Source organism: Mastigoproctus giganteus, chromosome 9 (genome assembly GCF_048544385.1).
Source record: "Mastigoproctus giganteus isolate SK-2022 chromosome 9, ASM4854438v1, whole genome shotgun sequence".
In the NCBI taxonomy this organism is placed as follows: domain Eukaryota; kingdom Metazoa; phylum Arthropoda; class Arachnida; order Uropygi; family Thelyphonidae; genus Mastigoproctus; species Mastigoproctus giganteus.
The window spans coordinates 102,597,681-102,613,385 of record NC_143583.1 but is presented as its reverse complement, the minus strand read 5'-3'; the positions used below and the strand labels follow the sequence as shown (position 1 = coordinate 102,613,385).

General features: G+C 41.2%; 1 long non-coding RNA gene across 1 annotated transcript in view; it reads right to left on the bottom strand.

Moving 5' to 3' along the window:
• Positions 1-7,176, bottom strand: part of LOC150080600 (uncharacterized) — a 35,507-nt gene extending 28,331 nt beyond the window's left edge. The window contains exon 1 of the long non-coding RNA XR_016547372.1: positions 7,066-7,176. This is a non-coding gene — a long non-coding RNA (uncharacterized LOC150080600). The remainder of the gene's footprint in view (positions 1-7,065) is intronic.
• Positions 7,177-15,705: the final 8,529 nt, after the last annotated feature.

Below are 15,705 nucleotides of genomic sequence, written 5' to 3'. Positions count from 1 at the left end.
ATGTATTATTGTAAACAATTATGTAAAACATTTGATGTTAATATTTATAAAAGTTTCCTTTGGTGTTTATAACTTTTGCAATAAAATTTTCCGAATTAAAGCACGGGCTATAATTTGGTTAATTTTATTTAAATTTGACTAATTTTGAATTCCACGAACTTGTAAAATTCAACAAAATATAGAAATAAAATGGTTGTTATTAAAATTGTTCGGATATAATGCGAGTACCCCTAAACGAGGAATGAATACTCCAAACATAAGCATGAGTACTTTGTATTCTTTAGGTCTTCCAGCATTTCATTTCTTGCATGTGGTGATAATACATTCACAGCAATAGCCCTACATTCTGTTTAAGCATAGGTAAATTTTTTGTTTAGAAATGTTTTTAAAAGAGCTGAAGTACAGTTCATTGACTGGAAACTATGGTTGTGTTTGATAGTATGATAAACAAATGTAGTCTCTTTTGCAGCTAGTTCTCTTTCTTCGTCGCCCAGAGTTTTTTTCCCTAAAAATTACATTTATCATTGACTAGAGGATTTTGCAGCCACAGCAGCTTTATGTTTTTTTGTGATGACACAATCAAATATATCTGCCTTTCCTCCATGACCAACACTAAACACAGCATGGAACAAGGAACACACACCACTTTTGAGGAATCACCACTAACACTACTTTCTTTTATAAATGGGAATTGCTCCTTTAAACTGTTTGTAAACATGCATTTTCTCTTTGGCATTTTAAAGAAGGATTATTTTTATATTCAAAATATAAAATTATTTATGTATTCCAAATAATGAAACATTAAAAGTACAACACTGAGAAATCAACATGAACACTGCAGTGCAGACAATGCAAACTGAGAATATCTTGGTACTGGTCATTCCATGTCACCACTATAAAATTAACTGTGGGTATGGGCTACTTTGTTTTAAGATACTTGTATAGTAGAGCTTGCCTCAATATTGCTAGGTGTCAGGTGAAAACGTTCGAGAAACAGTGTTGTTTCTCGATGTTTTGATAAAAAAAAAATGGTACATTTGACATCCCGGGTCGACTTTGTTGGGACACCGACACAGTGATCCGTAAAATCCATAAATCTGGGATGCATGGGATCCCTATTTTTGTGGACTAATAACATTAGTCCACAAAGGGTTTGGTGCTGGGCCTATTGTTGTTTTCTATATTTATTAATGATACTGATGAAACCATATCCTGCTTAATGTTCAAGTTTACACATGATACAATGGTTGGCAGGGTGGTTAATGAAGCAATGACAGTACGCTATTGCAAGAGGATCTAGAAACATTTGTCAGATGAGCCGAGAAATAGCAACTGAAGTTTATCATTGACTACTTTTCATTGACATATGAAAAGTAGTTGATGTTAGTAGTCAATGCTAGTACGTTACTGTGGGTTTACAGCTATCCATATGTAGCCGTAGCCAAGTGGTCAGGCACGGAGTACATAAGTACATGTGCTTTGAGTGTCCAGGGTTTACACCCGTGGCTGCTAAATACAGTGCAGTTTCTTGTATTCTCTCAATCTTATAAACTCCTCTGACCGTGTAATCATCCCAGAGTATAAACAGAAAATTTGTTTATTTATTTACTTTTCATTGACAAATAAAAAGTAGTGCATATGGATAGCAGTAACAGCACAGTAACATACTAACTGTGTGGTATTACACTTGGGTTAGTGGAAAATGAAAAAGACCTCAGGGTACTTGTGCAGTCAGGTTGCCAGGACAGCTCATGAGGTATTCTAAATTATATACTTTTGTCAATGATATTTTGCTAGCAGGGATAAGGAGGTGATTATTCCATTGCATAAGGCAATGGTCAAGCCACACTTTGAGTACTGCATACAAGTCTGGAGGCTTAATTTTTGGAAGGATATAGGGCTGCTGAAGCAGGTACAGAGAAGGGCAATAAGATTGATGAGGGGAATAAAAGGAAAGGTTTCCTTTCCTGCTCTTACCAGGAAACGTTTCAGCTGTTCAAACTGCAGCATCTGGAGACTAGGCACCTTCTGGGTGATCTGATTGAGGTGTGTTTAAGGATTTGAATGGAAAGAATTTCGACAATACACAAATGTACCTTGAGTACAGATAGTTGCATCTATAGTTTCATCGATAACTAGTGGATATATTCAAACCATATAAAGCATGCCTATATCATCACACTACCATAACATTGTTATCACCGAACTTCACTACTGGTATAATACAATCTAGTTTGGCCATATACATCTGATGGCGTATGTCAAAAACCATGCCAATGTACAAATTTTATGCTCAATCTTTGTGGTGCAATTTATCACTATATCAGATTCTGGAAGCTGTCATAAAGGGACTTCTTGACTCATTTCTTCCCTATCTAATGTTGATTAGAGTCCTTTGGTTCAATATTTACATCACGCTTTGATGTATCTCTGTTGCTTGATGAAATAACATTGCTGTTAAAAATAAGCAATTTGTCTACCACACTCTTTGTTTGACTGGATGATCATGTGTGAAAAGGAGGCTTTGAATGGGTTGGAGCAACCGACTCACCTGCAGGAATCCCCCATGTATGGCTGAAAACTGGGCGAACTTAACCTGTATGAATAAACAATCAAAAAATGTGTCATGTCCATACTGAGGTGCTGTGATGAGTGAACAAGAATGTCCTAATTAACTGTTATGAATGTGCACTCCTGGAAAAAAAAATCAATGCAGCTGCAGGTTAAGATGGGCAATTATGATATGAATGAAGTCATATGTATAAACTGTGCAGTGACCAAGTGGATACTATGTGGTCCATTAAAAAAAAAAAAATTGTGTGCGTGTGTTCATATTCAGAATGCAGTGATCCTGTCTGTGCACAAGGTTGAGCAAAATAAGGCAAAATGGTGAGTCCGTATTATCAAGTTACTCATCTCATTATTATATGTGCCCTAGATATACTTCGAGAAAAAATAAATGAATAAAAAAAAGCAATTTGTGTGCTTGTAAGTATAACAGGTGTGTGTACCTTGTTTTGCTGATTGTTTGTCTCCCAAAATTCTCTAGTTGCTAATGTTCCTAGAGAATTTTAGGAGCATTAGCAACTAAGGCCATATTGCTCCGGGGATATGCGGTGGTCATTCCCTGACCTTTCCACATCCTCTGTATTTGGTGGTCATGGGCTCGAACCCCGCTTGTTTTGCTGATAGGTGTCATAGGTACTAGAGGATGCAATCTACCTGGACATACCCCTCATTGCCTGCACTGATGCCATGCTGATTCCTCTTCTTAAACAGCATGGCATGAGATGCTAACACTGGTTGCAGCTGGTCTGATCAGTGGTCCGACAGTCAGAAAGGACTGTCAGACCCTTCTGACTCATTACAGCAAGGATGGCAACCAACCCTCCCACACAGAGTATTCTGGTCTTATGATTTAACTCCCAAACCACTCCCAAGGCATTGCCTATCTTCTTCCCCACCAAACTTTAACCTGGTGGGCTCTAACACCCTAAATACTTTATGCTATTCTTATCAGTCCCCCATGCAGGGGGGGGTTGTCTCAGAAGGGGTGCTCCACTGTCCCCCCCACCATTCAAATTCTTGGTGGAAGTCTTCCAATCACCAACCATCTAAACCTTCACGCCTATCTGATACCCGCATGATGAAAAGTGTCACCCCCATGCACTTTTTCAACAAAAACTTTATTTTCTTTTTCTTTTATTTTTGGCCCTCCCAGCTAAGCTCAGGCAACACCAGGATTTTTCCTGCTAGAGAATCTAATCGCTACTACCTGGACTGGCTCCCTAGCATCTGGTATGGTAAGTAGGTTAGTGGTGCCAGGTAAGAAGACAGACCCTATATTATACCATGCAAACCACATATCACTCACAGTATCTGGCCTTTACAGGGTACTGTATTCAACACATGAGAAGTGATCAAGGAGTTGTGAGATACGATCTGCTGTTAGACCCTCAACACTATGTGCTATGTCATCTTGTTTTCCATATCTAATTTACATCTATTAATTATCACCACAGATTTTGAATAATCTACCAAACAGCTATTCTTAGCAAAAAAGATTTTGTCCCAGGAAAATCAGTGGTCCTTGTGTATGCTTATAGTCAACCACCAAAGTATTTACAGGCAATGTAAATGATTGAAAGCTGATTGAAATTCTGCCACTTCCTTTTTGCTGTTCTTTCTGAAAACATGTTAAGTACAGAAACATGGGCCTTGCCGGGAAATTAACTATCCATCCAGCATTGCATAGAGCCTTTAAAGTTTCCCTATCTATGACTGTGCACCAGTATCAAGCAGAACTATAATCTGCCTATCAGCCACAATGACATCCAAAGTTGTCACAAATGCAGATTTAAGCAACTGACCTGATGACAGATTATAAGAACTGGGATTAAGGGATAGTCTGGTGGAGTGCACTGAGTAAAATCCTTCTGAATGAGCACATAGGTTGATGATGCTTGATCAGACATTCCTACTTCAGCTTTTTTTTTTTTGACAGACTGACTCTGATTCATTTTCACCTTGTTCATTGAATCTTGAAGTCAGATAACAAATACAATACCTTGCATACGTAACAGGGCAGGTATAGTTAACTGTTTCTTAAGCATGTCTAGTGGTTCCTCCCTAACCTATGCACTACTACTTTTTTGAGATGTAAAAGGGCAGCCCCTAGAATATAATGTCATAGCTGATTATAGCTGCTCCCTAAATCTCATTGTACAATTTTATCCCCACCTTTACACTCTCTTCAATCTCTCCCTCCATTCCCACTGGCTCTCTTACTATTATCTAAATGTACAAAGTGAAAAATGTTGGGGAAAGACAACACCTTAGTCACCCTCCTCTACCCATTTCTACTTTCCTTGTATTACCCACACCTGTTCAACATAACCCTCTGACCTCAATGTAGTTCCTATATCAATCTACTATCTCTTAATCATTTTCCATATTCTTCAGTATCTCCATCAACATTTCCATTTTATCCTATCAAATGCTTTCCAAATCCACAAAACAAACATAAATATCAAATAAAATTTGTACACTTCACTGTATTTGTTTTTTGATCATGGGGGATTGTTCTGTTCCTGCTTAAAAAGACTTAAGTCAAATTCTCAACACTAAGACTTGGGCTTACATTCAACTTAGAGACAATGTTATTCACTGTTCTAAGTTACTAATCTTTTTAAATTTTACATCACCTGAATGAGTGAGCTATACATTTAAAAATCTGATACACCACAAAATAGCTAATAAGAAGCTAGTAACTTCAAAAATTTTGGCTCAGGAGGCTATACAAAAAAGGTCCTTTCTAATATGTTTACAGCCTTTAGGTATCAAACATAATCACGATTTATGGGTCAGCGACAGCCACACGTTCAGCAGTCTCTTTTCCTGTCTCCTACTTACCGTGTTTTTCCTCTTCTTACACCACAAGCTACTCCCATCACATGATACTCATCTCTCTACTCCTTTTCCATCCACCCTTTAAAAATATGCAACCACCCACGTCAAAGTGAACCTGCCAAGCTCCCATACTTTTTTTTTTTTGTTTTATGAAAACCCCAAATGAGAGGTATTACAACCTATAGTACTTAGTACCGTGCTTGGATTGGAGGTTGAGAAGACGAAAGAAGGTATTTGTTGACATTAGGCTTGAATTTCTGTAGACTGTAATTTTCAGGAAAGACACGAAGGAAGGTTGTTCCAGACAACGGCAGAAACGAGGAATGTTCAGACTGTTTTGAAAGAGAGAAGGAATTATAGAAGCCAATTCAGAAGAACAGTGACCATGGAAATATCTGTAGAAAAGGCATGCAGCAGAAACAGTACATCTATGAGACAGCAAGTGGAGAGACTCTGTTAGAGAGGAGTCATCAATTACTTAGTACCGTGCTTGGGTTGGAGGTTGAGAAATAGTACGAAAGAAGGTATTTGTTGACATTAGGCTTGAATTTCTGTAGACTGTAATTTTCAGGAAAGACACGAAGGAAGGTTGTTCCAGATAACGGCAGAAACGAGGCATGTTCAGACTGTTTTGAAAGAGAGAAGGAATTATAGAAGCCAATTCAGAAGAACAGTGCCCATGGAAATATCTGTAGAAAAGGCATGCAGCAGAAACAGTATGTCTATGAGACAGCAAGTGGAGAGACTCTGTTAGAGAGGAGTCATTAATTAACCTAACTGCCCCCCCCCTCCCCGAATGGAATCTAGAAGCCTGAGAGAGAGATTTTGGGGGCACCACCCCCAGATGTGGGAACAATATTCCATGGTAGGGTAGACTTGCGATTTGTACAGAGTGAACAGCTGTTTGGAAGAAAAGTAACGCCGAGAGCAAAAGAGAAAACCAAGTGTTTTAGATGCAGAGGAAGCAATATTTGCAATATGCTTGTGCCAAGAGAGATTAGAAGTCAGGGTAATCCCCAAAAGAGATATATCATTTTTTGCTTGCCAAAGATAAGCATAAGAGCAGAAGAATCCTTTTTGTGAGATATAAGACAAGACTGAGTTTTAGAAGGATTGAAATCAACTAAGTTGTCTTTGCCCCACTGGAGAATTACCTGGAGATCGGCATTTAAGGAATTGGTAGCAGATATTTAAGAAGTTGAAGCTGATTGAGCAGGGCAAGGTTTCTCAAAATGGAAAGTGGAACGCAATGTGCTATCATCGGCAAAACTATGGATACTACAGTAAGACGAATATCACCTACCAATATAATGAGACTCGCCTGGATGATAAGTCACTATTATCAAGAGTTTACAATGATTTCTTTTAACACTCATGTTATTTTAAAGTATGATACCATACTCATAAGTATGGTAATTTCTGAAGCTCAAGCTTAAATTTATTGATACATCTTCTATTTAATAAATATGAATCAATAGAAGTTTCAATTCCAGGAAAATCCCTGAAATACAAGCACAGAAAACATGAATAATAAGAGATATTTATTTACTTTATATTTGACACTAAGATTAATCAGAAGATGGAATTAAAAAGTGATCAGTAATTGAAAATGTGCATAATTAGATTACAAAAACTTTTTCTGGAAACTAATCTTACTTGTTCTTCATCATCAATTGGACCAAACCATAGCTGGTGCTTGAGCTGATTTTTTTCAGAAGGTATAGAACTGTTGAACAGCCTATGTCGATCACTGTGTATAGTGCTCCTATATACACCTAATAGATGCGTCTAAAAGAAAAATATAATAAAATGAGTACAAGTAATTGTACAGAATCCTATTCTAGCACTCTTTTTGTTGTTTTTTTGCAATAACCATTTTATATCTTTCTATCTGTAAGAAACAAATGACTTCATTAACTCAGTTGAGCAAACATTAAACTCAAATCAAATTTGTATGCTTTTTTTTTTGCATTCAATTTCAATCATGGGGATATTTTTTGTTCCCATGGCAGAATGTTCTTGACCTTACAGTTGAGCTTACATTCAACTTAAGAAACAAGTACTGTTATTTGCAGTTCTTCATAAGTTGCTAATATCTTTTTAAATTATACACTGAGTGGACAGAAATCATGGGATACCTACCTAGTAATGGGCAGGCCCACCTTTCCCTGGATAAGGGCAGTCACACAGTGAGGCATTGAGTCCACTAGTTCACGAAAGCATTCCACAGGTCCATCCATGCTTGCTGCACCACTGTCCATAATTCCGTCGCATTCCTGGGTGGAAGATCCAAAGCTCGAATGGACCTTTCCACAGCATCCCAAAGATGATCCACAGGGTTCATGTCCAGTGAACGGGGAGGCCATTCCACAGTGGTAAAATCTGCGGAATGCTTTTTGAATTATGTTCTAGTCACCACAGCTCTGTGGGGAGGTGAATTGTCCTGCTGGAAGAGTCCATTGCCCTGTGGGTGCATGATGCCCATGAAGGGATATGGATGGTCTGCAAGGATGGGCACGTAACGTGGACCATTCACAGATGCATCTAGACATACCAGAGGTCCCAACGTGTACCAGTTGAACAAGCCCACGACCATTACCAACCATCCACCTGCCCGAACAGTTCCTTGTTGACATGATGGATGCATAGCTTTGTGCAGTTTCCGCAAGGTATGCACCCTCCTGTCTGCTCGAAATAACTGGAAACCGGGCTCATGGACCAGGAGACCAGCCTCCAATTGTCCAAGATCCAATGCCCATATTCTTTTGCCTAGTTCAGGTGTAGAATCCTGTGCAGTGGTGATAGCAATGGGACTCTGGTGGGTCTGCGGCTCCCATAACCTATTGCGTCTAATGATAGCCCGATGGTCTTGGTGGAGATGTTTCTGGCACCTTCCTTGTTGAAGTCAGCGGTGATTTGTACCACTATTGCTCTCCGGTTGGCTGAAATAATGAGACAAACATCGACAGCCATGTTCATCCACCACCTTTCTCCACCCACAGCACTGTCCATGATGAGATGTTATTCCAGAAATGGCATATTCCCCATACAATCTTGATACTGTTGAAAAAGATAGTGCAATTTCTGTACCACTTCCGTGAGAGAGTAACCGATGCATCAGGCACCCAGTACCATCCCTCTTTCAAAGTCGGTTAACTCACAAAGTTTATCCATACTGAGAGAGAGTAACCGATGCATCAGGCACCCAGTACCATCCCTCTTTCAAAGTCGGTTAACTCACAAAGTTTATCCATACTGACATCAAATTACCATCTATGTTAATGCAGTATACCTATATACCTGCCAAACGGTGGGTTTGTTCACTAGCGAGATGGGTGACAGCATCACGTTGTCCAGGAACCAGGTATCCCACGAATTCTGTCCTTTCAGAGTATAGCATCTGCTAAAAATGAAAATCTAATATACATTTAAAAATCTAAGCTTACTGGCATCTCACAGATGGCAGGTGGCATCTAATAACAAATGTATGCTGAACTGAACTGTACATAATGTACACTGTCTAAGTGAGCAGCTGAGCACCTAACCTATTTCAAGCACAACTTTTACATGTACCTCGAACTCCTAGAACTCTGGTTGTGTTTCCCACACAGTAAAATATTATGGGATAGCTTGATTGATTGATTGATTTTGATTTTTGTGGCGCAAAAACAGCAGGGTTATAGTGCGCCAGGAAAAAGTTAAAATATAAAAAGGTAAGACTGGCAACTTGTAAAAAGCTACTTCGTCTTAAGGTGCATACAGTCATAAAATCAGTACAATGACAAAAGCAAATTGTTTATTTCATATGACTGTATACAAATTGATCGACTTTAAAAATTTAAAAACTGCTGACACATTGTCGTTGTCATTTAAAATCTGACTGAGTGTATACGGATCAGTCAGATGGGTAAAAGCAGTAAGACGAGCATTTATAAAACTAGAACAATCACATAAAATGTGTTCGACGGTTAAAACGGTGTCGCATTGCTCACACATAGGAGGGTCATCAGCCCTCAGCAAAAAGGAGTGTGTCAAATAACAGTGTCCTATGCGGAGCCGAGCAAGAACAACTTCCTCTTTGCGATCCCTGCAAAAGCTGGACCGCCAAGGATGGATCACAGGCTTAATTCGACATAGTTTGTTTGTAGTAATCAGTCGATGCCACGAATCTTGCCACTGAGATTGCAGGTTACTACGGATCACTTGCCTGTAGTCTGTATAGGGGACTAACAGGTCAAGATTATCCGTCAGGGCTGTCGATTTGGCTGCAGTGTCAGCCAAATCATTTCCTCTAATCCCGATGTGACTGGGGATCCAGCAGAAGCGGATATCGAATCCGCTTGCATCGAGGCTGTATATTATCTGCTGAATTCGGGACAGGGTTGGATGATTGGTGTGTGACATCGCTGATAAAGCCTGTAGTGCACTCATTGAATCGGCATATATAATACACCGTTGGTAACGGTGTTTTCTTATGTGATCTAGAGCTAACTCTATGGCATGCAGCTCTGCAGTGTAAATGCTGCAGTTAACAGGTATCTGCTCTGATATGGTTTTATCTGGAAAAACAGCAGCAGATCCTACATATGATTCCGACTTCGAGCCGTCTGTGTAAACTGGCAAGAAGTCAGAATGTTCTGCACGGTGTTTTGAATAGAGCTGAAAGTAGACAGAGGGCGGAGTATTAGACTTCGTCGCAAGTTTGAGCGAGAAGTCACATGCTGGTGTTTGTGCATGCCAGGGTGGAAGGGGCTCCTGTGATGATCGAGCAACCTTGTCTACCGAGATGTTAAGCTCATTGAGTAGCTCTTGAACACGAATGCCGAATGGCCGATTGGCATTGCGTCGTGTGTTATAAAGATTTTCCCATCGTGGCTCGAAAACGGATGTCCACGTGGGGTGGTCCGGCAGGGACTTCAGCTTGAAGGCATATTGCAGAGACAACTGCATTCGCCGAAGCGACAAAGATGGTTCATTTGCTTCGGCGTACAGACTTTGGACAGGCGAAGTTCTAAAAGCACCGGTAGCAATGCGGATGGCTTGATGATGGACGGGGTCAAGCCAACGAACAGCGCTATTTCTGGCAGATGCATATACCTGAGACCCATAGTCCAATTTTGAACGTACAAGTGCACGGTACAGACGTAGAAGAGTGCATCGGTCTGCACCCCAAGAGGTAGAAGAGAGAGAGCGGAGGATGTTAAGCCCTCTCGTACACTTCGTACGTAGCTGACGAATGTGTTGAACAAATGTCAACTTTTTGTCAAAAATGAGTCCCAGGAATTTCGCCTCTGATACAACTGGAATGGTGCTTTGTCCAAGTCGTAATTCAGGCTCAGGGTGGAGGTTACGTTTGCGACAAAAATGGACGCAAACGGTCTTCTCCGGTGAGAACCTGAATCCATTGGCCGTGGCCCAGGTGTTAACGCGGTCAATAGCTTGTTGCAGTTGTCTCTCAATAACCCTCATATTGCATGATTGAGAGAATATGCTGAAGTCATCGACATAGAGTGCACTGTTTATAGTTGGAGGAAGTTGTTCAGAAATAGAATTTATTTTAATGGCAAAAAGCGTAACACTTAAGACAGATCCTTGCGGTACCCCCTCCTCTTGATAAAAAGGCCGTGAAAGGGAGGATCCTACACGAACTTGGAAATAACGGCAGGATAAAAAGTTTTTAATAAAAATGGGAAGGTGGCCTCTCAGACCGAGATTGTAAAGGTCTTTTAAAATACCAAATCTCCAAGTTGTGTCGTACGCTTTTTCCATGTCAAAGAAGATGGACACCAAGTGTTCTCTTTTTAGGAAAGCATCACGGATTGATGTTTCCAGTCTAATTAAGTGGTCCAGTGTGGACCTGTTTCTTCGGAAGCCGCACTGAAAGAGGGAGAGAAGGTCGTTCGATTCTAAATACCATAAGAGACGAGCATTGACCATTCTCTCCAATATTTTGCACAGACAGCTGGTCAGAGCAATAGGACGATAGTTTTTTGGACATTTAGGATCCTTTCCCGGCTTAGCAAAAGCAAGTATAGTTGCCTTGCGCCAGGTATCCGGAAAGTGCTCTTCAAGGAAGATTCTGTTATACATGAAAAGCAAACAGTCCATGGATTCTGGTGAAAGATGTTTGATCATTTCATAATGGATGTTGTCTGGTCCAACAGCGGTAGCCTTTGTATGGGCAAGTGCTGTTTTTAGCTCGTGGATAGTAAATGGCCCATTATATGGGTGGGAACCCTTCGATGTGAATTTAAGGGCCTGATTTTCAGTCTTGCACTTTAAGACCAGAAACTCTGGGGAGTAAGATGACGTTGCAGAGATCTTAGAAAATGTTTCCCCAAGAGCATTGGCTATTGCAGTAGAGTCTGCAATAGTACATCCATTATATTCAAGGACCGATGAGGGGTGTGCTGTGTATTTACCCTTCATTTTCCGGATTTTTTCCCAGACTACCTTAGAGTTGGTAGACTGGTTAATAGATGATGTAAAACGGATCCACGATTCCTTTTGACTCTGACGACGGATGTAGCGTGCTTTGGCTCGTGCACGTTTAAAGGCTATAAGGTTGGTCGTGGTAGGATATCGACGGAATATCCCCCACGCTTTGTTTTGAGCCTTTTTGGCTGCTGTGCATTGTGAATTCCACCATGGTTTGGGAAATGGTGGAAACCGGGCAGATGTTTTTGGAACAGCATTCGCAGCTGCTTGGACAATATTTTCTGTGATGTACTTAACTGCATCATTGATAGGCTCCTGACTGACTGTGCTACGATCAAAATTTGCCTGATGTTGGAAGGCAGTCCAGTCAGCCTGATCAATCTTCCACCGCGGTAACCTGAAGGGAAGACATGGTCTCCCACTGTGTAACAAGGTTATCACAGGGAAGTGATCACTTCCGTATGGATTCTCCTCCACTTCCCAAGTGAGTGAAGGGAGTAGAGAAGGGGAGCAGATAGAGAGATCAATGGCAGAAAAAGTACGGGTAGGCATGTGGAAGAAGGTGTTTGTTCCAGTATTTAGAAGGGAAAGGTCATTGTCATTGAGCATACGCTCTATGACTCGTCCCCTTCCGTTGATGTTAGCACTACCCCACAGGGTATTGTGTCCATTAAAATCCCCGAGAAGTAAGAAAGGGGGAGGCAACTGCGTTAGAAGATCATCAAGGTCTTCCTGGGAGATATCAGTCCCAGGTGGCAAATAAATAGAGCAGACCGTTAATAGAAATCCCACTGTAAGGCGAATTGCAACAGCCTCTATGCTGGTTGTAATTAGCAAGGGCTGAACTGGAGTCTGATTATTCACAAGGATAGCCACTCCTCCATGAGCAGGACCATCCGCAATTCTATCCTTACGAAAGATTGTGATGTTATGCATGGTGGGATCATCATTTGCCTTTAGATAAGTCTCCTGCAAGCAAAAGCAAACTGGCTCGTGCTTTTGCAGGAGGGCCTTGATGTCATCTGTATTTCGCCGGAATCCACGACAATTCCATTGTAGGAATTTAGCCATTATTTTGGCTTGGTGGGTCCATCAGGCGGTTTCCGAGGTGCTGAGGGCTTACTTTTATCAGTCTTGGCTTTATCTTTTTTGGGGAAGAATGGACGCTGTCCGGTGTCCATTTCTTCCTCCACGAAGAGTTGCAAGACTGAATCGTCCGGTACCTCCTTGTCCTCTACATCCATTGATTCTGTTAATTTTGGTTGCTCTTTTTTACCACTTGGTTTTGTTAGTGGTGGGGCACTAGGAGGTACGGATATTGGAGTAGCAGCTGATTGTGTTTTTGTGGTGGGCTTTTGTGAACTCAATAAATAGCGGGCAATCGGCGTGAATGACTCTCTTGGTGGTATAGTCATATCTGTTTGTGTACCGATAGTGCACTTCGCAGAAACCTTCTGAGCATATGAAGGCTTCCCGCTATTTATTGGTTGTATGCGTTTTCTAGCCTCTGGGTAGGAGATGTTAAGCTCCGTTTTTAACTTTTGTATCTCCTTTTCGTCCTTCCACCGCTGGCATGCTCGAGAGTATGCAGGGTGCTCTCCTTGGCAGTTAATACAGTTAGGCTTAGGAGCTATACATTCCTTGCTCTCGTGATCTTTAGCACCACATCGAGCACAGGCAGGGTTACCACGACAAGCTGTTTGTGAGTGGCCGTACTTTTGACATTTAAAACACCTCAGTGGGTTTGGAACATAAATCCTCACTGGGCAGTTTAAGTACCCTGCCTTGATGGAACTTGGAGGCCTTGGGGTGTTGAATGTTAGGATGAGAACTCGGGTAGGGACAAGATTCCCATCCTTACGCATGGATATTCGCTTGACAGCTGTTACTCCTTGTTCTTTTAATTCAGAGCAGATCTCTTCTTCAGAAACATGAAGGAGATCCCACTCTGATATGACACCTCGTGAAGAGTTCAAAGTTTTGTGAGGGGTTACAATAATGGGTATTCCCCCTATAGATGTGGCTTTCAAAATTTTTTCTGCTTGATTTATATTCGATGCTTCAATAAGAATATCTCCAGAACGCAGCCGTTTTACGGATTTGGGTGAACCTGCCATCCCTTCTAATCCTTTCTGGATAAAGAAAGGTGACATTTTCCCTATTGACTGCTCTCCTGTGGAATGGAGAATGAGGAAAAGCGGTGTCACAGATGGTGTTTTCTCCTCAGTTCTGGCTCTTTTAGCAGAATTGCTCTCACTTTCTTCCGACGATCGATTAGGTAGGGGCCTTGTTGGGGCCCCAGAAGAAGAATTTAAATTACTCATAGGAGTAAATATGGGATAGCTAGGAGATTTTTTAACACAGTCAAAATCAAATAAAATTTGCACACTACACTATTCTGCATTCAATTTTGATTATGGAGGATCCTTCTGCCATGGCGCCTCCGTAGCCAGGTGGGAAGGAGCAGCAGTGCGTAGCACACGCTTCTTGATTAGACCGGGGTTCGAGCCCGTCACCACCAAATACGGAGGATGCGGAAAGGTCAGGGAATGACCACCGCACATCCCCGGAGCAATATGGCCTTAGTTGCTAATGCTCCTAAAAAAAAAAACCAAATAACAGATCCTTCTGCCCCAACGAAGATTAAGGACAAGTACTACTAATCACCATTGAATTTTTTTCACTTCAAAAAAATTTTTGCAAAAGCATGGGGAAACTGCTATGGAAATTAGTATTATTAGGACCAGGGTATGTCTGCCAGGGGCAAAGGTTGATGACGTTGTAGAGCGGATATCATCTTTTAAGGGCACAAAAGGTGATATAGTTGTACACGTTGGCACTAATGGTATTAAGAGTAGGAGACCAGCGGAATTACTTAACAAGTACAGGTCACTGATGAAAAAAAGCCATGAATTAGGGTTGAATTTGAAAGTGTCTGCAATTCTGCCCAGACACAATAGGAGGGAGTATATGACGAGAGCCCTGTCGATCAATTTGGCCCTGGAAAGAGTGTGCAGGGCTCAAGGGGTAGAATTTTTTTCAGCCTGGTCTGTACTTGTTAACAGGAGAGACTGCTTCTACAGGGATGGGATACACTTAAATAGAAAGGGTGCAAGAATGTTTGCTGATGCTATCGAGGCAGTGTTAGGTGCTTCGGAAAACTGCTAGATTGGGGGGATACAAGGACTAATAGATTAACAGTAGCCACTGGCAGAGGAGAAAGTGATTCTTGCACTCCTTGTATTGGAATGAGCAGCAGCCTGGAAAATAAGATGCAGGATATTTCAGAGACTGCTGAGAATCATGGGGGTACAAGTGAACACATGGGTTGTGTTAGGGTGGCTAAGAGGAAGAGCAGGTGCACATTATACTTGCATGTACACAATGCTAGGAGTTTAGTAAATAAATTTGATGAATTTGAGGTATTGCTCAAAACATCAAAGGCAGATATTGTTGGGATTTCAGAGACGTGGTGTCACACAAATATAAGGAATGCAGAACTGGAATTTGGGGAGTACAATGTCTACAGAAAGGATAGACAGGATAGGAAGGGAGGAGGGGTTATGCTATTAGTTAAGAAACACATAAAATCCAAGGAAGTGAAGCCAGTCGACATCGCTGGACAGTGCAGTGTCGAGTCAGTTTGGATTCTTCCTCTTGCTCAGAATAATCACCTGAGAGGGCATAAATTCAAATTGAGGAAAGACAGATGTAGGATAGATATGCGGAAATTTGCCTTTAGCCAGCGGGTGGTTGGTAGGTGGAACAGACTTCCATCTCTTGTCGTGGAAGTTGATAGCCTAAATAAGTTTAAGGCTCAGCTGGACAGGTATTTCGAACGAACAGATGAGTGAAGTG